Below are 26450 nucleotides of genomic sequence, written 5' to 3'. Positions count from 1 at the left end.
GACTCACAAAAAGCAACAGTTGGATTTCTGAAGAGAGCAGTTTGCGATCAATTGCAGGATATGACGTTTCATCTCACAAATGCAAAAGCAAATGTATTTTATACCATCTTAAAGCATACTATTGCCCTATTACTTACCTATAATTTCTATTACTCCTAGTCCCATTGTCCTCATCCCATTCTTTACATATGGAGGTAACCATCTCCCTGACAGAACAATAGAACAGAGGAATGCTGGGACCCCTACCCCCCCTCCCCACAGGGAGTACTTAAACAGCACGGGGAACGTCGTTTACGACGCAACTTTTAGCACACAGTACTATTACAACGCGGTTTTTAAATCGCATTCTATTACAACGCATGACTCTGGGGGGCGCTCAAGGATAGGGAATACTTTTAATTTACTTTCCAACACCTTCCCTAGTGTCAACGGGGACTGGTGTTGGAATAGTAAATTAAAATATTCACTATCCAACACCCCTTTCTGTTATGCGTTGTAAAAGAATGCGTTATAAAAACCGCGTTGTTACAGCATGCGTGCTAAAAGCATGCGTTGTAACAACATACATCCAAACAGCACTTACCCAGCATTCTGCCAGAACTATCAAGCGACCAACATGAAGGCTGTCTGTCAGGGAAGGAGGGAGGGGTGTAAGGAATGGGACTAGGATAACGGAACCAGGAGTAATGAAGATTACTGGTAAGTAAGAGGGCATTATCCCCAGGTCCTCCCATTCCTTACTTATGGAGCATACCAAAGCCAGAAATCTGTCCTTCCGAACCCCCAAAGAACACCCAGGACACCACACCATAAAGCAGCATCCGAAGTAAAGCACGCTGGAGAACCACAGGAAAAATAGGCAGGAGCACACAGCCAGCAACAGACCCAAACCAAAAAACCAAAAGGGTCACACCACCCAGAACAAACAGGCAATGACCAAAGGGACAAAAAAAAGCAGCAATACCAAGGCGTTGCCACCTAGAGGAAAGCCAGCCCACACCAGGAATACCCTTGAACCAACAAAGGAGGACCCGTCAAAGAAGCACCAGAGACCGCCATCAACAGAAGGATGTCAAGGAAGCCATCAACGGAAGAAGACCCATAAGCAAGCCAGGGACAGGCCAACAGAGACACAACCATTGCCTGGAAAAACCAGGACCCCTGAAGGAGAAGGTACCAATGGCACCAAGATAGCAGCCAACCACAGAAAAGGTACAAGTAGGACACCCAAGCCCCACCAACCCCAACCCCCAAAACCACAGACTGGAAGGGAGCCAGCCACAAAGGTGATAAGACAGGGACCAACAAAACCAATGCCAAAAAGGAAGCACACTACTAAGACCCCAAGCCCAAAGGCCAAGCCCAAGAAGGGAAAGCGGCAAACGCAACCACACCACCAGAAACAACCGGTACAAAAAGGACTAGAACAGATGCAACACCCCCCAGGACATGAAAAGCCCAGAAGGGTGCCCACCGTGTCAGAAGGTCGCAAAGCCCAGATCTACCAAGCAGCCCCACAGACCGGGCATCAAAATCAACAGAGAGCACCCAAGCACCAAACAAAAAGATGCCCAACAACACCAACTGAGCCAAGGGGAATCAAGGGAGACCCAATAGCCCCTGTCCCAACCAGGAAAAGAAGGGCAACAGGAGCAACAACGGAACCAACCCCAGCACCATCAGGAAGTCCCACACCAGACCAGGCTAAAAAAGGAGAAGACCAAACAACAGGGCACAAAACAAACCCAGAGGACCAACAAGAAGCAGGCTCCCACCAATGCGACTGACAAGGCCACCAGAAAGCCCAGGGGACACCACCACGGAAACCCCCAGAGGAGGACACGGCCCCAGAACAAGAACGTCCAGCACCAACCACCAGCGTCAACACAGGATGACCGCCCAGGCGCCCACACCAGAAGGAACTGGATCCGGGGCACCGGGACAGGCCAACAGGCCAAGTTCAAGGCATGCCCAAAGAAAGCAGGGCACATCAGGATGCCAGCCCCGGAACCTCTTAAAAATACACCGCCTTGAACAGAAGGAGGCAGGCCTGACAAGCACCAGAATACCAGCCGTGCGAAGGCCAACCAGAAGCACCGGGCAGCCAGAAATACAGACCCCACCCATACAGGAAATGGCTGGGGGAGAACCAGAGGTCAGAACCATTTGAAGCACAACTTCCCACAAAGAACGAGGCCCGCAACAGGACACCGCCCAAGGAAAACCAAGAAGCAAACACCAGCAGACCCAGAGCCAGGGCACAGCACCAAGAGCAAGGCAAACCCCAAGGCCTCCAAGACCAGAGGAACCCAAAGACAAAACAGGTCCAACAGGGAAGACACCACCCCAGACAACACGCACCAAGGACGGCACCCACAAACACAAACCCGAGGGGTGACCAAAAGTGAAAAAGACAGTGTCAATGAAGACCAAGCCACAAGTCACCGAAGAGGAGCCCAGGAAACCGGAAAAGGGGAAACCCTCAACCGAATAGCCTGCTGACCAATCAGCCATAGGACAAAGGACAACACCAAGGAACCACCACATGTGAGCCCCAAGACCAGCTGTAGAAGGGCGAAAACTAAACCCCATGATAGCCCCAGAAAACATGGAGATAGAGACAGCCAGCTGCCCAGATCAATAAAGCAGGAAACCAGAACGATGCCAGGACCACAGGGGAGACAAACAGGGCCTCCCACAACCCTGCCTTGCAAATATCCCCATGAGTCTCTGAGAAGCCAGCCGACAGAACCACATACACACCAACAAAGGTAGGAGGGCACCAAGACGGCCGCTCCCACAGGCCCAGAAGGAGCGGCACAGGGCCAACAGCCACAACACCAAAACCTCCAACCACTGAGGGCAGAGAGAAAGCAGCTGAAACCAGCCAGGACCAGAACACAGAGGGAACAAAAAGGGGCAGGAAACCAGGGCGGAAGCCAAGCAGCCCGCACCAGCATGCCAACGCCCACCCAGAAAAGGCAGGTGCAGAGGGAGAAGCCAAAGGAAAGGGCAGAGAGACCAGCCAGGTCCCCAGCCATGCCAGGCACAGAACCATCAGACCACCAGGGGGCCTAAAGATAAATGTCCAGAGCAGGACATTGCCCAGAGACAAACCACCCCCGGAACCAGAAGGGCCCCAACCAGGAGACATGTGCTGAGAACACAACACCAACTCAACCGGCGCTGGCCAATGAGGACCCAAAAAAGGAACAAGAGTCCACAAAAAACCCCAGTCTCACAACCAGACCGGAGACCCCGGGGAAACAACACACTCCAAGGAAGAACGAGACCGGAGGAAACACTGCCACCCAATCCACTGAGAGAGCAGAAGCCTGAAGAAGGACAGGCCAAAACCCTGGCCTATGCACACACAGTAACAGCAGGGAAACCAAATTCCCAGGAAGCGAAGGGATCAGATAAACCAGAGGCAGAAAAACCCATTCTCGAAGCCACAATGTCCTACATGGAGAAACCAGCAGGGAGGTGCAGGGGCCAATGAACTAAGCCCAACTGCAAGACCAGGCCCCAGGAAGAGATTGAACACGACCCAACCACCACCAGCATGGCCCGGAGCCTGGCCACAGAGGCACCATGGACACAGTAGGCTGAGACCAAGTCAATGAAAAACAGAGGTCATGTGACCTGTGGGTTATGAGCTGTTGGAGTACGGCGAGAGACAACGGGATAAGCAGAAGGATGAAGCTTGATTGTGATCTATAGGATTAATCTGCTTAAGGACGACCAAACACCTAGTACCAAGTACTGTGCTTCATTTTAATGACTCAGGCCTTAGCGATAAAGTTATTGGCTGCCTGAGACTGGAAAGTAGTCCTGATTCTGATTTTTCTTGTGGCGAGAGAAGATGTAAGAAACTACTCCATAATGATGCTGTGTGCGGCTCTTGGCTCTGCTCTGTGCTATTCACCCCAGGTGTTCCCGGAGAGCTTTGAAAACTGACAGCTGCTATTGGACAGCCGCAAGGTTTAAAGAACATTTGTAAGTCGTACTTATGACATTGTTTCCAGGTCTCTCTCATTTTTCCCATTTTTGCCGTGATTAAAAATGTGCCCCCATTGCAAGACAGCGACAGAAGGCGCCTCCTGCTTCATCGCTTTTCACCTCGCACATACCTCTCTGAGGGGGGGGCCTTCTACCTGAGAGACTGCAAACGATAAAGTGGTTAGCGGCAACTAGGACTTTTCAGAGGGTGCTTCAGAGTCCCGGAGTCTTGGAAGTGTCTTCGGTGTAGTAAAACCCATTCCGCCTCTGATTTATCTTGTCCGCATAGTCTTTACCCTCCTGCCTGATTGTGCCGGTACTTGTCTGGACTTGGCCCGCCTGCCCCGATTTGCTCTGCTGTCTACCCATATCTCTTTCTCTGCTTTGCCCGCTCACCTGCCCGATCCTGGCTTTCCTCCACTCGCTTCTCTCTGCTCCACAATGGCTTCATCACCTCCCGTAACCAGCCACTCGTCATCTGCAGACAACGAGCGTCGGCACTTTGAGGTCCCAGGCATTCTGCGTGCTACGTAGAGCGTACCTCGTTGCCAAGGCGACAGAGGGAGCGCGTAGAATCAATAGTCCCAGTTGAGAGTGTTGGCAGAGTCTGACAACGAGCAGGACGGGGGGATAGAAGGGGGGGGACAAAAAAACAAAACATATTGAATGCAGTACAAAGGAGCATGCAAAAGTACTAGAAAAGTACTAGAATCTGCATTTATGGAAAAAGAGAAAGTAAAAGAGAAAGCTATAAGGTGAAAAGGCAGAAGGTGAGATCCCAACTGGAGCTGGCTTCTGGCATTCTCAAAATTATACTTTCTGTTAAAATTCTTGTTTCCAAGAACACAGACTGCCATGCTGTAGGACTCTGTGGCAATCACAGTAAACCAATTGGGGGGAGTAACAGAGGAACCAAAACAGTCTTGAAAACAGCTGCAGTTGGGCCCATCAACCAAAACACCTCAGCCAGGAAAATAGAATTTGGCAGCATACTCAACGGTGTACTCAAAGGACTAAAAGGACAAACAAAACTGCCAAACCAGGTGCAAAAACAGGCACCAATACAAATACAGGATATGGCAGGAATTGCCGGTAAGGCTGGAAACTGGGCGCAAGTAGTGGAGCAAATCTCATCAGTGCTTATTCAAGAGCAGGGGGGCGAAGTAGCAGCGGATCTACAAGGCATATATGAGAAACAGATGCTGGCGCAGACCCTTGAAGGCCCAGAGCACGCAGAGAGCATATAGAGCATAGAGAGCGTGGAAAATTTGGAATGCTCACAAGGCTCTCAAAGCACCCAAATTTCAGCCAGTGCGCATACTTCGTTGAAAATCAAGGGCCGGCAAAGAGGACTTGAAAGAGGACCTGAAACCAGAGGATCCAAAGCTAAGGAAAATAATGCAGAGAAAAACAACGGCTATGAGAGAGTCAAAAATAAAGACAAAACTAAAAATATAGAGAAGCACCTGGAAAAGGAAAAAGAAAAAATCGAACGCAAAGAGAAAGAATGTAAATGTAAATGTACAGGAATTTATATAGCGCAAATCACCAACCGGTTTCTAAGCGCTTGCTTAGGGAACCCGTCCTGGTATTCCCCTGTGAGATAACCCCGGCAGGGTATCCGCAAGGTGAAAGCCAGGCATCCCGCCGCAAGGGGCCGTTGTGGAGATTAAGCAAGCTATTGCCCAGAGTCGCAGAGTGTGAACCCGTGAATCGAGTAGGCACCGGAGCGAGAATTGTCGAGTCCATGGACATTTTAGGACTCAAGACCCCGCCGAGCCGGAAATTGAACCTTAGTCCCGGGCTGACCTCTGCTTCCAGGTCTCCCTCCCCTAACCAGTGAGCCACACTTCTCCACAAGAGAAGAGAAAAAGAGCAGGAAAGAGAAGGGGACAGAAACAGAGGATAATACTAATATGGAACCAAGGACTAAACTTAGAAATAAAAATGCAGAAAAGAATCCGGAAAAAGAAAAAGAGAAAGTGGCAAGGAAAGAGAATGAGAAGGAGAAAGAGAAGGGGAGGGAGACAGACGATAATACCAATATGGACTTAATGGCTAAGAAATAAGCATGGGTGGAAAATCCGTTCCGCTCGCGGATTTTGCGGATTTTCGGTAAATTCGCAATCTGCGAACGCTCGCGAATTTACCGAAAATCCGCAAATTCGCACGCAGCGGATTTTTTTTTCTTGGTGATACAATTTTGCGGTGTGCGGCGTTCACTTACCGTCATTCAGCGTTTGCCGAGTTGTTTTTCTCGATATTTTGCGAGTGCTGTGCCATTTTGGATCTTGCTGCGGGATCCCGCGGGAGTTTGGCGACGCATCGCGAGAGTTCGCAATTGCGAACATGTAGGTGCGGCGGGTAGCAACAATCTCGCACTCGCGAAATTACAAAATTTGCAATTTTGCACAAGAAATCCACTAGCAAGCAGCATAGACCTTCTGAAAATGATGATTTTTATCAGAATAACTCCTCAGGTTGACATTTGCCTGCACTTTTTTGGATTTGAGGCCTTTTGACTTTCTTTGGATCACTTTTGGATTAGAAATCAACTTTCACAAGTAAGTTTGTTTGGGGCATTATAGTTGCTGTTCTGCAGAAAAACAAGTTTTGCAAAACTGAAAGCACTCAGCAGGTGCAAAAGTTCACTCATCATTAGTAACCATTCCCTGTAGTACTTCCTGAGGGGCCCCTCCAGAGTTTAGTTGCCTATGTTTGTTTGTGGCATTACAGTTGCTGTTCTGCAGAAAAACGAGTTTTGCAAAACTGAAAGCACTCAGCAGGTGCAAAAGTTCAACTTCAAACTCATCATTAGTAACCATTCCCTGTAGTGCTTCCTGACTGGGGCCCCTCCAGAGTTCAGTTGCTAGTTGCAACAATTGTATGACCCTGCTCTGACCCTCACAGCAGGCTCATAGAATAGCTACAAGTAGGCCACAAAGGTCCTGGAAAAAAAAATTGCACTGCAACAGAAAGCAAATTACAGATAAGGAAGCAGGTGCCAGACTGGAATTCTAAAACAGTGACACATTAATAAATCAACCCCAAATTAATTCATGTCAGTTGAAGCAGGGCAGGTGTGCTTGCTTTTCCCCCCCATAATCTACAGTGATGATGAACCAGAGGTTGGCATTGATGTACCAGAGGGTGGCATGGGTGAAACAGAGGGTGGCAGTGGTGAAACAGAGGGTGCTGGGAACCTGTGATGATGAACCAGATGTAGAAACAACATAGTCGTGACCGTTGCGAGCCGACAAGTAAGTTCGCAATTGCGAACTGGTACAAAACCCTCGCAAACTTGCAGAAACCCTTGCGAACACAAAAAAAATTTGCAAATTCGCAAGAATTTGCGCATTTTGCGGATTGCGAGTTCGCAAATACGCAAATTGCGAACGCCAGATTCGCAAAATTCGCCCATGCTTACTAAGAAAGCCCAAAGGTTACAGACAATAAAAAATCTGAAAGCTACTGCAAAAAATACTGGGCTACCGATCTCTTCTCAACCAAGAATCTCCAATATTTTCAGTCCGCTACCCCAGGAAGGAGTGAGCAACGTGGAAAAAAATGAAAAACTGCTGTCTACCCAGCCAATAGATACGAGCAGAACATGTGAGGATGGACATGGGGTCCACGATGTGTCTGTGGAGCAAATTATTATGGAGGTCAAAAATGCTCAAAGTCTGGCACAAGGCAACAAGACCTCTGCCCTCACCCTGTGCAATAAAGGGATTAGTTGTACCACAATAAACAACGCATTCGCTGATGAGGAAACGGACTCGGACATATATGAAACTGGAATGTCGATTTCGAGTGAGTCAAGTGAAACAACGGAAACAAGCTAAACAAGTGCAGGTCCAAAATTGGATGTGGCGACCCAGGAGGGCTCAGGTTTTAATGAAAACAGAAAACTTTCCAAAACTGGTCAAGGTACAAATTAGAGGAAAAAAATAGGAAAAAAAAGGATCAGACGGAAATGTAATGTTCCAAATTAAGAGACCACAGACCCAGGCACTTACACGGATCATTCTAAAGCAAGAATGAATCTAACACGAAAAAGCCCGTCCCTAAAATCCTCCGGAGAAATAGCACAGCATCACCGTGGCTTGGATAAAAAGAAGGGAGAAGCCAAAAGCCGACGAGGAAAAGAGGTGGATCGGGAACGACGGAAGAGCCCTTATTGAGCAAAGTCCTGAGCTCCATTAAGAATTTCCATATGGACGTAAAAAAATACAGCCAAAGAAACCATGCCACCATTGAAAAACTACAAGGTACAATCAAAAAAGTGGGCAATATATGTACTGAAATCTCTGATAGAATGGCCTCTGTAGAAGCACGCACGGAACACCTCAAAGCTGATGTTACCAAAATGCAAAAATTGGAAAAGGAACATGATGGGATTATAAAAGACCTCATGATAAAAGTCGAGGATCATGAAAATAGATCAAGAAGAAACAACTTGAGGTTTCGTGGAATCCCCGAAGGCTTTGAGGGAAATGATGCAAGAGGCGTTATGATCACTTTACTTAAAGCAGCCTTCCCGGAACTTGAAGCCTGGGATGTGGATAGAGAAATACAGTGTGCCCACCGATTCCCTTTGATGCTACCCAAACACTCTAAGAAGCCATGCCAATATCCCAGGGCCTTGCTGGTTCACTTTGGGAACTTTCTACTTCGAGAAACTATTTACGATCTTGCTAGGCCAACAAACCCAAGGGACTATAAAGGGTTTAAGGGGCATATTACCAAGCAATAGCGATAATTATCGCTATTGCTTGGCTAGAGACAAAAATTTACCGCTGAGCTGCGGCGATTTTTACCGCAAATAAACCTTGGTATTACCAAGGTTTATCGCAAATGCGATAAAAATCACCGCAAATGAATGAATATCGCTGAAAAGTCCGCGATATTCATGCATTACTGAGCTAATGCTTTTAGCCATGTTATCCACCTCCCATTGGATAACATGGCTAAGAACTGCTCAGGGCAGGTGTTAGCTTTTGGAGATAACAGTCGCTAACATCTTGGCACGCCCAATTTGCATGTCATTAGTGATAAATATCACTGACATGAAAAGTGGGGCCCAAGATGGTCGCTATCTCCTACTAGATGTCGCTAACTGGTGTTAGCGACAGCTAGGTAATAGGGAGATAATTTTATCTCCGCTTTCTTGGCTTTTAAAGCCAAAAAAGCGGAGATAAACCCCCTTGATAATATGCCCCTCAGTTTTTTGTCAGACCTGATTTCGCCCATTCCACCGTTGAAAGAAGGTGGAAAATGCGACAACTGTTTGCGCCCTTCGAGAAAATCGGAGCTACCGTCTTCCTGCAAAACGCGGCACGATTGAAAATTGTATACAAGGGCTCAACGAGAAGCTTCACCAGTGAAGTTCAAGCTGAGGATTATATAAGAGAAATTACAGAGTCTGGGACAAGAAAATCAGGACATTAGTAAAATGTATCGCAAAGAAACACTGAGAGAAGTTGACGTGTAAATACATGGTACTAAGCAGTTATTTGATTAGTTGTCTAAAGGCTCGGAAGCATGGGGAACAATTTGTAGGGGTTGAGGGGGAAGAATATTAAAAAGCTTGCATCATACAATGTGAGATAAAATCTGATTGTGCATAAAGGCTTAGGGAATATATGTTTTTCCTGATTTACCCCACCCACAAAACCCGAGCTTACAGGGCCAGGCCATGGGGGTCGCTGAGGTGCTCAGACCACATGGAGGCCCACACCTGGGTACTCCAGGACCTAGAATGCCTCACTGGATGGTAAGGGGGGGTGGGTGGACTCATGGTGGGGTGGAGGGGGAAGATTGGGGGGGTCTGCAAGACCAAGAGTTCTCGAGTATAAGAGGGAGGGAAAAGACATTTTTTGGGGGAGCAATGACCAATATGCATTGATCGGGAGAATAGATCAGAGCTTTGACACCAGTAAATCGGCAACAACTAAAATTATAATATGGCTAAGCTAAGAATTGTTTCGCTTAATATCTGCGGCCTCAATGATATCAAAAAAAGGCAGAAGGTGGCAGTGGGCCTCCAATTGATGGAAGCGAACATCGTGTGCATGCAAGAAACTCATATCGAAGGATCCCAGCAATACTTACTCAAAACACTGGGATATCAATTATCAAATGATTATTGCTTCAACACAGGGTGTAAGAACAAAAGGGGTGGCGATATTAGCTAAGGGTGGAGGGCTCCAATTTGACAGAGTGTTGTCTGATAAACTCGGTAGATGGGCAATTGCCGAATGTCAGTATAATTTGGTGCTAAATAAGATGACACTCTGCACCATCTATGGGAGTGTGTGTGATGAGCCAAAGATGCTCTCTGATGTATCCAACGAGCTAACACATTGGCCTCTACCTCTGATTGTATGTGGTGATTTGAACCTACATCTCCCAGGGGATTGGTCAATTGGTCCAGAATTCAAATATCGTGGTAGAAAACCAAGAGTGTTTCAGGCGTTTAAAGATCTGTGTTTTGTACATAGTCTAATCGATGGGTGGCAATACAATCATATAGGAGACTATGTTACGTTACGTTACGTTTTACTCATATCCACATTTGTGGCATGCACGTCTGGACTACATGCTTATATCGAATTCATTAAATCTGCGTGCACAATAGAAAAACTTCTGCGTCCACTGTCCGATCACAATCCACTAATTTTAAACTTATCTTGTGCTCTAAATAGTCGCCCAATAACTACCTGGACATTTGAGAGAGCCTTATTAAAGAATGAAAATTATTGTCAACACATGAGGGGATGGATCCCAGGATTTTTAATGGACAATCTGGGAAGTGCTCCCATAGCCATCGTATGGCACGCCCTGAAAGCGGGCATAAGGGGCGAGACATTACAATTCTCGCTAAGGCTCAACAGGGAAGGAAAACTCCGCATGGCAGCATTACAACTTAATCTGAGTAAAGCTGAGGAGGACTTGATAATTGCAGCGCAACAAGGTAAATCGTTAGATAACGCTTTGGCTCAGGTAGCAGTCGCTAGAAACCGTATCTCTGAAATTATTGTGGCAAAAGCTATCACCAAGGCATCAATTCATAAGGAGAAAGTTTTTGAGTTAAGTGAACAGGTCGGACACCAGCTGGCAGTGAGTACAAGAGCAGAGATATCAGCTAGTACCATAAAATAAATTCAGGACCCCATATTAGGATTAAGATCTGATCCAGCTGAAGTAAGGGCATCGTTTCAGAGATTTTATCAAGATCTATATACTGAACCAGAAGTAGGAATGGGGGACCCTGATTCATATTTAAGGGTAATCCCAGGGATTAGGTTTGAGAAGGAAGACCAGGATTTGTTGGATGACCCACCCAATTGGGAAGAGATTTTTCTCTCTTTAACTTCACTATCTAATGGGAAGTCGGCTGGACTGGGCGGGATCCCGTCAGAGTTCTATACGAAATTCGCTGACCACCTTAAAACAATTTTGTTACAATTATTTGTTTATATATTTCAAGGGGGGGTCTCCACCTGCATCTTGGTCGGATGCAAAGATGGTTTTTCCGAAGAAGAATAAAAACCCCCTCGACTTAGGATCATATCGTCCCATCACCCTGATTAATGGGGACTCTAAACTTTATTCAAAATTCCTGGCAGCTAGACTTGCCCCAAAAATACACCAAGTAGTCTCAAACTATCAGCATGGGTTTATACCGGGAAGGTCAACAACTGATCATGTACAACGGATAATTTCTCTATTTGACTATGCAAAGTCTACAGGAGACCCTATGGCGCTCATTCTCCTTGACGCGGAGAAGGCGTTTGATAGGGTCTCCTGGAGATTTTTATGGGCAGCAATGTCTCACTATGGAATTACAAATACATTTATTTTGGCCAACCAAAAGCTATATGACAAGCCGAGAGCTAGAGTTTTGGTTAATGGGCTGTTATCAGAACATTTCGCGATCTCGAGAGGGACTAGGCAGGGATGCCCTTGCTCCCCCCTTCTTTTCACCTTATATATCGACCCATTTATTCAATGGCTTGATAAACTTGTTTCAATTCCACTGATTCAAGTTTGAAATCATAATACTAACATTTTAGCATACGCAGATGACATTGCGCTTGTTACTAGAGACCCCAATAGAGCTATGCCCGTGATTGAAGAAGAGGCATATCGGTTTGGGTCAGTGTCCGGCTACAAATTGAACTCCAGCAAAACACGATCCTTCTCAACAACAAAATTACTATGAGTGACTCGAGAGTGATTGAGAATGCGGTATATCTAGGGGTTAATATAAGCGCTAAAATACAAAACATCGTCGACATTAACATAAACCCTCTGATGTCACATACTCAAAAAGAGTTGGCCCGACTAAACAATTTACATCTGACTATTGGTGGTCGATGTAATGTGATTAAGATGCTTTTCTTGCCCCGTTTTTTGTATTTTTTCCGAACCATTTGTCTCGAGTTTTCTCCAAACATTTTTAAAAGTATTGACTCCATGTTTTCAAGTTTTATTTGGGGATATAAGAAACCCAGACGGGCTTTCAAATGGTTGGTACTTCCAAAAGAACGAGGAGGATTATCTTTACCTAACTTTAAACTATACTATTGGTCCACCGTTCTGAAATATTGTGCAAAACTGATCTCTCTTGATTCAATCATTCAAGTGACTCCGACTCCTCAAGAAATTATATTAGGTGACGATTGTGCCGGTTGTTTTTGGCGACACACCAACGATAGCTATTTTAAGAAAGTTAAATTTAAAACCATCACTCGGGTGTACAAGGTGTGGAGTAATGTGCGTAGGATCTTGGGGCTTGGGCGATACTCATACTATACTCCAATAATGTCTAATAATGATTTACCCCAGATTTTCAAGATAGCTGCATAAACAGATGGGTCTCGGCAGGAATCGTGCAGTTGGGTTGTTTCTATGCACCAGGTGGCCTCAAGATGTTTGAAGACCTTCATGTTGAATAAAATATCAGCCATAAGGATTTTTTCAAATTTTTGCAGGTCAGCGATTTTTTAGGAAACAAAACTGGCGGGCGGAGTAACTTCCAGAATAATCAACTGATTGATAATCTATGTAAAAAAAACACACCTAAGATAGGGGAAATACATGAAACCCTGAATTTAGCTTTTCCAGATGATCTGGACAAACAGTGTTTTGAATGGCAGGTCAAGCTGGGAGTTCACTCTACAATTCCCCACCGGGCATATGAGCTATCCCTAACATCCCTAATGTCCATGAAGCTGCATGCACAATTTTATAAAACATTCTTTTCCCTGTATTATACACCGAAAAAAATCGCTAAATGGGGAACAGGGAAGGGAACAACATGCCCACGTTGTGCATTGTTTGAGGCTGATATTATACATATGTTCGCCACTTGTAATATGCTCAATATCCTGATCAAAGATATATCTGAATTTTTATCAGAAGTGTGCGATATAAGATTAGAGGTTAGAACAGAGGAAGTTTTGTTGGGGATTGCGAATTGTGGACGGCAGACAAACATACAGGGATTGATCTTTGTGGCTATGGCAATACTTAGACTCTGTATTGCTTCAGCCTGGCTAGATCCTAATTCACCCACATTTGTACAGTGGAGGGCCAGGCTACTTGCGACCTGCAGTCTCGAGGATGCAATCTATAAAAACAAAGGCTTTAACAAAAGAAGAAGGGGTATGCTGATCTGGGCACCGCTCTTGCACTGGATTGAGAGATATACTTAGGTCGCCTTGTATATTTTCAATTTTTTTTTTGTTTTTTCTTTTGTGCTTTTTTTTCTTTTTTTTTCTTTGCTTTTCTTTCTTCTTTTACCACCGCATATGTTCAATGAACTATAATGAAATGATGTTAGATTTATGAATGTAATAAGTCTTTTCGTTTCTGTTTACGGTTTGATCTTGGTCTTGTGGGTGGGGGTGGGATTGCGGGGTTTGCTTATTTTATGTAAAAATTTTGAATAAAAAGAAGAAAAAAAAAAGAAAACAGAGGTCCTAACAATAGAATCCAGGGACCCGATGACACTCAACCCCACAGGTCTGGGCCCCAGAGCACACCGTAGAAAATCAGGGGGAAGAAACCCTCCCTAGACCTGCAGACACCCTACAGCATCGCCTGCCAAAAAAAACAGGGCCCAACAGTCTGCCCGATGTGCCCCAAAGTAGAGCATCAGGGCAACAGCCACAACCAAATCACTGGCAACCAGTATAGCCTGAACTGCCAGCTACCCAAGGGCAGCCACAAGCAAGGCAAGAGAAGAGGCACAGCACAAGCAACAGAACACCCCAGGGCTGGCAGGCTCCAGACCACATCGTCTGCCACAATAGTACCCCCACCAACCAGCTGAGGCATGCCACAGCAGCCACAGCAGCACGAGCAGCAGGCAACGACCACACCTATCACCAGCACTCCAGGGGCACCCCCAGCACCACCTCTGACCCTTCAGCCTCCCATGTAAAGGCCAGAGGAGGGACAGCACAGAGGAAAACCTGCGTCATGAAGGCGCAGGAAAGAAACTATGGCAACATGACCCAACCACCAAATGCACAGAGACAACACCCAGCCCCAACCGCTGACAGAGTAACACTGGTAGCAGGGAGGCCAAGGAAGCCAAAGGGCCATGACTGCTCCCCAAAGCCACCAGGCCTTCCCCCTAAAGGCATAGGCAATAGAAGGTCTCAATGAGCCCCCAACTCATGCGTACCACAGGAGCACCAATGCCAATAAGACCCAAAGTACAAGCCTGCGAAGAAATGACACAAAATGAGTAGAGGAAAACTGCTATGCAGTACTCACATCTGGAAACAAACAAAACAATTTGCCAGTACTGTGCAATTTTTTGATTTTTGAGTTGAAGAGCTACTAATTGCTCCTCGACAAAGACCACTCTTTCAGTCCAAACAGTTTATGAAAACATAAGTTTTTATTTTATTATTTTATCTGAACTGTCTTTCAGTTCTAGTTCATGTGTTTCGCAATATTTTGTTCTGCGGTATTTTCAGAATATGTATATACTATCTGTCAATATACATAACACAGGGGAGGAACAGGGAAGTGCACGCAGGAAACGATAAATCAATAGGTTATTGAACAATTAGACAATTGACACGAGACGTAGACACTGGACAACATTAAACATTCATGGCTATCTACAAGAGGTTGGGGCGGTAGGAGTTGGTGGCGTTTTCTCTCAAGCTGTTTATCATAGAAACACAGATTGTAACTTAATTATATGTGCAATTCAACTTATTTACACTTAAATCATATTTAGATCCAACTGGATAAATGCTTGCATTAACTACAAAACGAAACAATCCATTTCAGGCCACCTAACAAATAGCGCCTCAATTGGTCGACGCGTTTCGAATCCTAAACCTTTGATTAGGATTCTCTTCAGGACCATACAAAATCAATCTGTGAAAAAACAAATAGAAAGCAAACTGTCAGTGGAAAATAAAGGGACTCTCAACTTTCACTCAGCATCCAGACCACATTCAAACAGTTACCTGTCAATGGAATGACTTGGGCACGATGATTAGCTGAAAAATCAAAGGACATTCTTATTCAGAACCTATTTTGAAGAAGTTGGTTATCTACACTCGGATATACGGAAATCTTGTGAACTCACTAGATTATAGTGGTAGAAGAAACCTCATGGGAGCATCCACGCTGGCGGAAGGTCCATTGCCTGTGTTGTTTTTACTCAATTCGGGATCGCACCTCAAAGCCAATTCTAAAAAGAGAGAGAAGCAGCTTTCAATGCGCTGTTTAGGGCTCCTTACTATATTGAGTCAGCCTTTCACTGTGCCCTTCTCACATCAGGCCAGAACGGGGATTCTATCTTACGCGAGGCGGCTACGTCAGACGGATCGCTGTCTAATTACCTGAGGTTGTGCGTCTTATTCCTCCACTGGGTCGCGGTTGTCCGTGAACGCGATGCTGGTGTTCGCCGGGTTGTGCTGTTTTGAAGTTACGGTTATTTCCGGGTTTTAGCGCTATGACTCATGGGAGTTGTAGTTTAGATGGTGGGACTCATGGGGATTGAAGTTTAGAAGGTAGTCCGCGGGTTCAAGCGCTATGACTCATGAGAGTTGTAGTTTAGATGGTGGAGCTCATGGGGATTGTAGTTTAGCGGAACCTTGGAGCGGGCACTGCACTTAATGGAGATTGGGGACTCCAAATTGCAAAACAATTGCCAGCGGATGTATAAGAAATTACACGGGGTTTGCTGCACTCAATGGAAATTGGAGAATGGAGGGACTCCGATATGAAAATCAAAAGCCAGCGGATGTGTGAAGGATTACTCAGAGGTTGGGTTCACTTGGCTGGTGGAAAGCCCATTACGAGTGTTAATTTACAGACTATATAGTTCCGACATTTCATTCAGACCTTGTGTAGTTGTATTAAATTTCAAAATAAGCATGGCTTCTCTTTGGCGTAGTTTGGCCTCTACATCTCCGCCTCGTGGGTCATGGTCAATTTTGGATATTATGGTCCATTTCAGATCTTGTTCCCCATGTAGCTCGTCGAGCCAATGTTGGACCAATGGGGCGGTAACCACTTTTTTCTTTATTCGGGACTTATGTTGGGACATCCTTTGTCTGGCTTCTTGTGTTGTTTTCCCTATGTACAACTTGTCGCAGGGGCATAGGATACCATAGACAACATTCTTGGATTTACAATTCGTAAATTGTTTGTGCTTCCACGATATTCCCGCATGCTGGAACAGATCCCCTTCTATGGTAGATGAACAACAGAGGCATGTGCCACATTTACGGTGTCCAGTTATGGGAGGAAGATTCACATATTCCCGAACTGTCAGTGTCTTTTGTTTTGGTATGGCTGCTCGCACAATATAATTCGCGATACTCTTATCTTTTTTGTATGCGAACAAGGGGCTTTCTGTGAATTGACTGTTGAGGTCTTTGAGCAAGTGCCAATTTTGGTGGATCAGTCTTTTAAGCATATTCGATGATGGACAATATGTCGAAACACAGACCACGCGTTGTTGTTGTTGTTTTTTTCTCCTCTCAAGTAGATCCTCTCGTGGTGTCCACCACGCTCGTTTAATTGCTTGTTTTAATAGTTTTGCTGGATAGCCACGAGCTAGAAGTTTTTCTTTGAGGACCTCCGCGTGTTCCATAAATTCATCTTTAAAGGTGCAATTTCTGCGGATACGCAGAAACTGTCCTACTGGGAGATTTTGCTTAAGGCTTCTCGGGTGGTTACTAGAGAAATCCAGTGCCTTGTTGCGGTCTGTGTCTTTTTTGAACAGGGTAGTGACTAATTGTCCATTTGTACAATATACCTCTACATCCAAAAAGGACATTCTGGTGCTCGAGGTCTGCAGTGTAAACTTTATGTCAATTGTCCTGTCATTGATCCAGACATGAAATTGGTGTAATTGTTCTGATGTCCCTGACCATGTGAAAAAAACGTCATCAATATATCTTACCCAGCCTCCTATCCATTGGAGAAATGGGTTGTCGTTATAAATGTACCTTTCTTCATATTGGCTCATATAGAGAATCGCCAATTCCGGGGCAAAAGGACAGCCCATGGCGACTCCCTTGGTCTGAAAGTAGAAGTCATCGCCGAATTTGAAGTAGTTTTTTGTTAGCGCTAATTTAGCGAGTTGCAATATGAATTCAGTTGGTATTTTTGAAGGTTTAACCCGTTTGTCCAAGAAGATCTCCAGGACCTCCAATGCCTGATCTTGGGGAATTTGTGTGTAAAGTGAGACTATATCCATGCTCACTAGCAGGTCTTGGTTCTCATTGTATGGTATTTGCTCCAATTTTTTCAAGAAGTCAGTGGTGTCCAAAAGAAAAGATTTCACCGTCAATGTAAAAGGTTTCAAAAAGAAATCTATAAATTTCGAGACCGGTTCAAACAGTGAGTCACATCCAGAGATTATGGGTCGTCCTGGGGGGGTTTTCTCGTTTTTGTGTACCTTTGGGAGTACATAAAATAATGGAATGCGTGGGTGTTTGTTTGATAGAAAATTGAATTCATTTTTTCCAAGAAAACCTTGTTCTAGTCCATTGTTTAAAATCTGGCTTAGTTCTTTCTGTAATTCCAAAGTAGGGTCCTTGTTGATTTTCCGGTAACAGTTTGGATCTGATAATTGTTTGGTCACTTCCGAGATGTATTCGTTTGTTCCCCAAACTACTATCGATCCGCCTTTATCGGCTTGCTTCACTATAATGTTTTCGTTTTGTTTAATAGATTGCAGAGCCGATTTCTGTTCTTGAGACAAGTTAGATTTGATATATCCATTCCTTCTCTTTTCTTGTGCAGCCAGGGCTGAGAGTATGGTTTTTTCAAAGTATGTTACCTCCTTGGGTACTTTAAATGCTGGCGGGCAAAAGCTAGATTTCTTCCTAAAGCCAGTTGTTTCAATTTGGGGAGGACTCTCTTTGTCCGCAAAGAAGGTTATCAATCGAATCTTACGGCAGAATTCTATAAATTCCAGTTTCAACCTGACAAAGTCTGTAAACTTCGATGGTACAAAAGTAAGTCCCTTTTCCAGGACGCTTATTTCTGATGGAGTTAGAACAGTTTGAGAAAGATTGAATACTGAAGATTTTTGATGTGGTATTAGTTCTTGTAATTTTGCCTTCTGGTTGACATCTCCCATGGTTGGTTGAATCTTGTTTTTCCACGGGGCTTTTGTTGGCCCTGTCCTAAAAAAGGTTGCTGTTGTTGGTTCTGGAAGTTAGGCTGATAATTCGACTGATATTGTTGCTGGTAGTTCCTTTGGTATCCGCCTCTTTGGTTATATTGCGGACGGGAAGGTCCTTGGTCAGAGTCGCTCCCTCCTGAGGATGAAGTGCCGGAGAAGGTAAGATATTTTGTACGAGATCTGCCTTGGTTATCGTTAAGAAAACGTCTTGCTTCAGGTCTTGAGTAGAACTCTTGTTGCAGATATGGGTAAGCTTTCTCAAAATTAAAATTCCGTTTGTCTCTTTCAAAGTTGTTGTCTTTCTGTTGGACAGTAAAATCTTTGAATTCAAGGATCTCTTTTTCGACTCTGTCAAGTAGTGTTTTTGAGTCTTGAATTAAGGGGTTCACTTTTATTTCAGATTCTAGTTTTTCAATTTCCTCAAGTTGAGATTTTGATAAACGTTGAGCGGTTTCAATAGTTAAGACCATCAGGTCTCGACTACACTTAGTTTCAATGAAACTAAAGCCTTTCTTGTACACGCTGTCCTCAGTGAATATCACTGGTATGTTTTTCACTATTAATCCAGATGGTATAGTACCTGACCTCAGATGTTGGAGTAGGTAGTGGCCATGCAGGTCTGTCCTTATTTGTTTTTTCTTCAGACGAATCCAAAATTGACCATGACCCACGAGGCGGAGATGTAGAGGCCAAACTACGCCAAAGAGAAGCCATGCTTATTTTGAAATTTAATACAACTACACAAGGTCTGAATGAAATGTCGGAACTATATAGTCTGTAAATTAACACTCGTAATGGGCTTTCCACCAGCCAAGTGAACCCAACCTCTGAGTAATCCTTCACACATCCGCTGGCTTTTGATTTTCATATCGGAGTCCCTCCATTCTCCAATTTCCATTGAGTGCAGCAAACCCCGTGTAATTTCTTATACATCCGCTGGCAATTGTTTTGCAATTTGGAGTCCCCAATCTCCATTAAGTGCAGTGCCCGCTCCAAGGTTCCGCTAAACTACAATCCCCATGAGCTCCACCATCTAAACTACAACTCTCATGAGTCATAGCGCTTGAACCCGCGGACTACCTTCTAAACTTCAATCCCCATGAGTCCCACCATCTAAACTACAACTCCCATGAGTCATAGTGCTAAAACCCGGAAATAACCGTAACTTCAAAACAGCACAACCCGGCGAACACCAGCATCGCGTTCACGGACAACCGCGACCCAGTGGAGGAATAAGACGCACAACCTCAGGTAATTAGACAGCGATCCGTCTGCCGTAGCCGCCTCGCGTAAGATAGAATCCCCGTTCTGGCCTGATGTGAGAAGGGCACAGTGAAAGGCTGACTCAATATAGTAAGGAGCCCTAAACAGCGCATTGAAAGCTGCTTCTCTCTCTTTTTAGAATTGGCTTTGAGGTGCGATCCCGAATTGAGTAAAAACAACACAGGCAATGGACCTTCCGCCAGCGTGGATGCTCCCATGAGGTTTCTTCTACCACTATAATCTAGTGAGTTCACAAGATTTCCGTATATCCGAGTGTAGATAACCAACTTCTTCAAAATAGGTTCTGAATAAGAATGTCCTTTGATTTTTCAGCTAATCATCGTGCCCAAGTCATTCCATTGACAGGTAACTGTTTGAATGTGGTCTGGATGCTGAGTGAAAGTTGAGAGTCCCTTTATTTTCCACTGACAGTTTGCTTTCTATTTGTTTTTTCACAGATTGATTTTGTATGGTCCTGAAGAGAATCCTAATCAAAGGTTTAGGATTCGAAACGCGTCGACCAATTGAGGCGCTATTTGTTAGGTGGCCTGAAATGGATTGTTTCGTTTTGTAGTTAATGCAAGCATTTATCCAGTTGGATCTAAATATGATTTAAGTGTAAATAAGTTGAATTGCACATATAATTAAGTTACAATCTGTGTTTCTATGATAAACAGCTTGAGAGAAAACGCCACCAACTCCTACCGCCCCAACCTCTTGTAGATAGCCATGAATGTTTAATGTTGTCCAGTGTCTACGTCTCGTGTCAATTGTCTAATTGTTCAATAACCTATTGATTTATCGTTTCCTGCGTGCACTTCCCTGTTCCTCCCCTGTGTTATGTATATTGACAGATAGTATATACATATTCTGAAAATACCGCAGAACAAAATATTGCGAAACACATGAACTAGAACTGAAAGACAGTTCAGATAAAATAATAAAATAAAAACTTATGTTTTCATAAACTGTTTGGACTGAAAGAGTGGTCTTTGTCGAGGAGCAATTAGTAGCTCTTCAACTCAAAAATCAAAAAATTGCACAGTACTGGCAAATTGTTTTGTTTGTTTCTTGAATTGGCGCAGCCTTACTGTGCCACACGCCAGACCCGTTTTGTTACATTATAGTACTCACATCTGGGGCAGGCAGACCCCATACCACCTGCCCCATTCAACAGTCAGCCCAGTCACTCTACAAGTCTAGTGCAAAGGCAACAGGAAACAAACAAATCTGCCACCAGGTACTCCAGGGGCACCACCAGGTCAGCCCCCAAACTGCCATACAGCTTGCATCAACGCAACTTCCATCCGGTCCAGCCTTTGGAAGACGCGCCCTGTCACCTGGAACAGATCAAGAGAGCCAGTGTACCAGCAGCACAGGGCCAGCCGGCAACCTCCGTGCCTTCTTGCAAGACCAGCAAGTCAGGAGGCACCACACGGCACGTCAAAGACAGCCCAGCATCCCGATGGGATCCAGCAGAAGACCTACAGCAGTAGCAGCATCCAGCATCCTTGTGCCATTCTGTTGGCAGTCAGAAAAAAGAACAGGCTGAATGATAGGTATGTGTTGGTTAAGCACTCCTAGTGGGAGGGGGTGCGGTAGGGGCCCAGCATCCCTCTGTTCTTTTTTCTGTCAGGGAGATGGTTATCTCCATAAGTAAGAAATGGGATGAGGACTGGAGGGACCTGGGTCTAATGCAAGTTTGCACGTGGACTACTATTTTGTTTTCCCTTGTCATAGAATGCATGTTTAGCTCAACTGTTCTACTAAGTATAGCTTCATTCTGAAGTTAGCTAAATGAAGCAAGAACTGTATCCTTCTTCAAGGTCTTCTCATTCTTCACACGAGACCAGAGCAGCACCTTCTCATTAGTGTCTATCTGTAGTTTCAGTGGTACCAAGCATGATCCTCCATTCAAAAAATTGAAAAAAAGAGTAAAACTGTAGCGCCAAAATATATGGAAAATAGTATTACTTGCTCCAGCTGAACAGGGCGCGAAGCTCTAGTCCATTGAAATTGCATGCCACTTTGAAAATGTTTGATTCTTTTAGGCTATTTTTGTCAAGTCTAGTCAATAATCTTTATTCAGTCAGAATTTGACCATAAAATCACATAATACTTGTTACAATAATCATCAAGAAGAACACGATATGAGCTCTAAAAATTAAATAATCACACAATCATTAAAATAGCTTATTAAAAATTAGCCACAAATTGTTAAAATGTATAAGATAACAGTCATTTCAAGAGGCTAATTCATTTCTATCAATGGGTACATATTGTCGGAGAGGATAGGCTTTGTAAAAAGTGCAGAACCTCTTTATGAGTCTTAAGAGCCTCATCTTTCAAGATGGGGTATAAAAAATGAGTCCTTCAAGTGCAGAGAAGTGCGCAGAAAAGCATAAGTTAGATAGTGGATTGCGCAGAGATAGTATCACAGGAATAACATGGGAGCGTAGCGAACAAGGAGCCTGACCTAGGAATGCAGCTAGGAAATGGACCATCTTAAGTTGGAGTTGTGTAAGATAAAATCTATGCTCAGTGTTTCTGACCCATGTTAAATATGGCTCCATTGTTGCGGAGGTAGAAATCGGCACATACCTAACAATCAAAACCAGATCAAGAGCATTGACTATTCTTGCCTTATCCCTGTGCTCAGGGAACCTTTCTTTCACCAACACTTTTAACCTGGTTCATACTGCCTGGGTGGTCAAAGATGTCACTTAGCCTCAATTGGGAAAAATTGTTTTTAACTTATGCTAACCAAGGGACGACAGACATGTGGGTCAAATGCATACAGTTCTTTATTACCTTACCTTGGGTGGAAATCTGGTCTTGGGGGTAGGCCAGACTTTGAACCACAGCAAAAGTGGGGCCAGTCTTAATTGGCCCGGTCCGCCAAAAAACCAAGACCAAATTCCTGATGTGCGATGAAACTGGGTTTGGATTTCAGAATGGCCAAGAGCCTTCTCAGCTATCTGTAAGTTACTCAAGCCGGTTTACTCCCAGATATCCACACCATATGTACCCGATGGAAGGCAATTACTTTTACAAAGTATGGACATTATGGACATTTCAAGAGTCCAAAGAGTCAGTGCATGCTTAGTACAAAATGCGGGTGTTTCGCCAGCATAGTGGCATTGAAAGTCCAGAGCAGGGAAATCTCAGTAATTTTGCGTTGAATTTTGTTCTCACGCTGCATCCAGAGATTAGTTCATATGCCAAGCAGAACATTATTTGTTGGCAGTCCAATCCTTTAGATGAAATCTTGTGATATTCAAAGTATTGCCGCGATTATTTGGAAGCCAGATAAAAGAGAATTAGCGAAATTCAAGCAGGTTCCGACAGAGTTAGCCCAGAAGGGATTCCAGAGTTGCCTACACCTGATGAATTCTGGCAACAGTTCTAGCAGTGGAAATGGAAAGCAGGGAGTTGGATATCACGGTGGTGGTCCGATGATGCAGGGTGGGAATAGTGTCCCGCGCTGTAGAGGATGATGATTGTCTGTTAACCCGAATTTGGGAATGGATATAGCTCTGCTGAAGAAAAGTACACTGTGCCATTATTGACATAAAGTAGGCCGTTGGAAATGTGACAGCAGATCAAAACCAAATTGAAAACAGTTGGATGGCCAAGTGCCTAATGTGAATGTTATGCCCACTCCATTTATGCAAATGCAAAGACCTCCTAATCCTAACATGCTGCAAGCCCCCTTAGTGCTGCACAATCTGAATATTCCAAGGTGTAATGCAAATGCAAGTGCCCAAGCTCACCAGAACTCCTTTCCAAGTTCAGAACCTTTTCAGCAAATCCAGGTCTTCAACACTTCAGATCCAGAGTCAGACCAATCACAAGGATGGTGCCTGAGAAGAAAGGACGATTGCATGCTTGGCACAATCTTAGAGTTAGACAGGTGTGGCTCATGTAAAGAAGGAGAGGTGAATGGCCACCCAGTGTCATTGTTGATCGACACCTGTGCTACCAATTCCACTGTTAGTACAGTGGAAGGTCCAATCCTATCCCTCTCAGGAAAAAAGTCAAAGTTGTAGGCATTGTAAACAAAAAGGCAGTAAATCCTGTTTCTGTCAAGGTCCCTGTGAATATTTCCCCTTGAAGAGCACCATCAGTTTGTGATGTTAATCTAGCCCTGTAAATCTGTTAGGAAGATATATTTTGTGTATGCTTCATTGTGTGATTTAATGTACGCCTGATAGTGTTGAGCTTCGAACCCAGGATGACCATGCAGACTTTAAATTGAGTGCTCAGAAGCCTGCTGCTGAGCTAGTCCCTGTTTTGACAAAAGAGGACTTGCCACTGACTTAAGGGACTCTGTAAAAGATGAAATCTGGGATTACTCTAGCAAGGATATTGGCCTGATTAAAGATGTTGAACCTGTAAAGGTCACAATTATGTGAGATGCTGAATTCCATCAAATATCCCAATATTACCCTTCACTGAAGGTGGTGGCTTGAATTACCTGTAATTGATCCATGATAGCAGAAGACATTTTAAAAGAGATTTTATGAAGTCCCTGTAATGTTCTAATCATGGGGATACAGAAGCCATGCAAAAAGTGATAGCTTGCACATGACATGTAAAAGATTAATAATATTGCTGTTCCATGCTGTCCTGTGGTGTGGTGCCGTATCCAGTGGTAATACTGATCCAGATCACCAGTGATGCTGAGTGGTTCACAGTCACTAAACTGTATAAAGCGTTCTTTTTCATTCTGTTCTTTTCCAATCCATTCATGAAGAGTGCAAGTTCCTCTTCCCATTCTGGTTCCAAAATAAAGTTCTTGTCCTGGGATGAGTTCCGCAAAGCTGTGCAGAGAGCCCCTCATTCTTCAACAAGATCTTGAAAAAGAATCTGCAGACTCTAAATCTACCATGTAACTCAATTATGATCCAGTATATCAATGATCTATTGTTGGCATCAACAACGCCAGAGGTATGCAGGCTAGTTACCAGAGCCCTGATGCATAATTCAGGTGAAAAATGTACTTAAGGTGCCCCAAACAAATTGCAGTGCTATCAGAAAGAATTTCTGTATCGAGGACATCATATTGAGAAAGGAAAAGGACAAGTTGCTCAAGAGAGAATATCTGCAATATTGCAAATTAAACCTCCCAAGACACAGAGTGTCGTGTAGTTCCTATATACCCTATACAGGATCTGCGCTTTCGGATAACATAAACTGTCGGTTTGGTGGCAGATTGGTTCCGAGCACCCCCATCGGATACGTTAGCCTGTTTACATTAGCTAGCTCATAGTGCCACTAGAATTTCTTCTTATCGGGGAGAGAATCGTTCCTGGCAACCTCAGAACATGACAACCCTGATCCCTTCAGGATCGTGGAAACAATATACTACTTTTCGCTCAGTCACCCATGCTGACTTCGTTTTTCTCAGAGATACACAAAATAAACAGTCTGGGCATTTCAATAAGGATTTATTGAACAGTTGTTATTCTGGTGTAAAATAGATGTGCTGTAACAACCATCAGACAGTAGCATAGATATATGAGCTTGTTATTAAAAAAGGGCGAATTTCTTCCAGCACATGACGAGCTAAAATGAGTCAATTGTTTATGTGTCTGGCTGGTAGACGCAACAATTTTGTTGCTTGCTTCTGCAGTAGACAGCCCCTGTAACAACTCACATAGTACGTCGATTGAGCACAGATGACCTTCCACGCTGTCAGCAACCGGTGTTGGGGCAGCCTGTGCGCCATCCAAAGCCTGGGTGCCAGTGGAGGAGCCGATGTTCATACCAACAGGTGCAGTTACTGCCTGGGGTGGCTCACGGAATGCCGCCAACAACATGGGAATGCGCTGAGGACATTGCAGAACATGGGCCGTTATCAGGACCAGTAGAGCATTCACGTCCGGTTGCTCACATGATGGGAGTGTCAAACAAAGGTCTAACATGCATTCTTTTCTGCAAAACAGACATCGGAGGACAGGTAAGATGCACTCCATCCAGACTAGTCAAAGTGACAGGAACCAAGATGCACTTAGTTCTCTCAGGCGAGACGTGCCCAGATGTTGTACCCTTCAGTCATGGAATTTCTGCTCCAGGAGTGCTTTTTCCATCTCCTTGGTGACTGGGACGTCCATTGCGTAGCAGATAGAAGACAATCATGATACCTGATATTAGAAACAGGGTCAGCGGAACACCTCCAACGATGCTTCCGAATACGGAGTGTATGAAGATTGGTATAACTCCAAGTACTGTCTGAAAGGTGCTTAGAAGTCCAGAACCAATGGTCTTAAATAGGTGGACAATGCCAGTCGTATCAGGCATGTTAAAGATAGGATTTACCATTTCTATGAAATGGAAAGGGCAGTTTATATTAATAAGCGCCTGTATCTCAGCTGAAGACCTTGCGATCTCGGGTTCAAAGGTCTCTCAAGCGGAGGTTAAGGGAACAGATTTCTATATAAGCATGACTTTCATTCTGCCTAGAGTATCAAACCGTTTTAAAGAAACATTCAGTGAAGGCCAT

The sequence above is a fragment of the Lissotriton vulgaris genome, chromosome 6 (assembly GCF_964263255.1).
Source record: "Lissotriton vulgaris chromosome 6, aLisVul1.2, whole genome shotgun sequence".
Classification (NCBI taxonomy): Eukaryota; Metazoa; Chordata; class Amphibia; order Caudata; family Salamandridae; genus Lissotriton; species Lissotriton vulgaris.
This window is presented reverse-complemented; position numbering follows the sequence as displayed.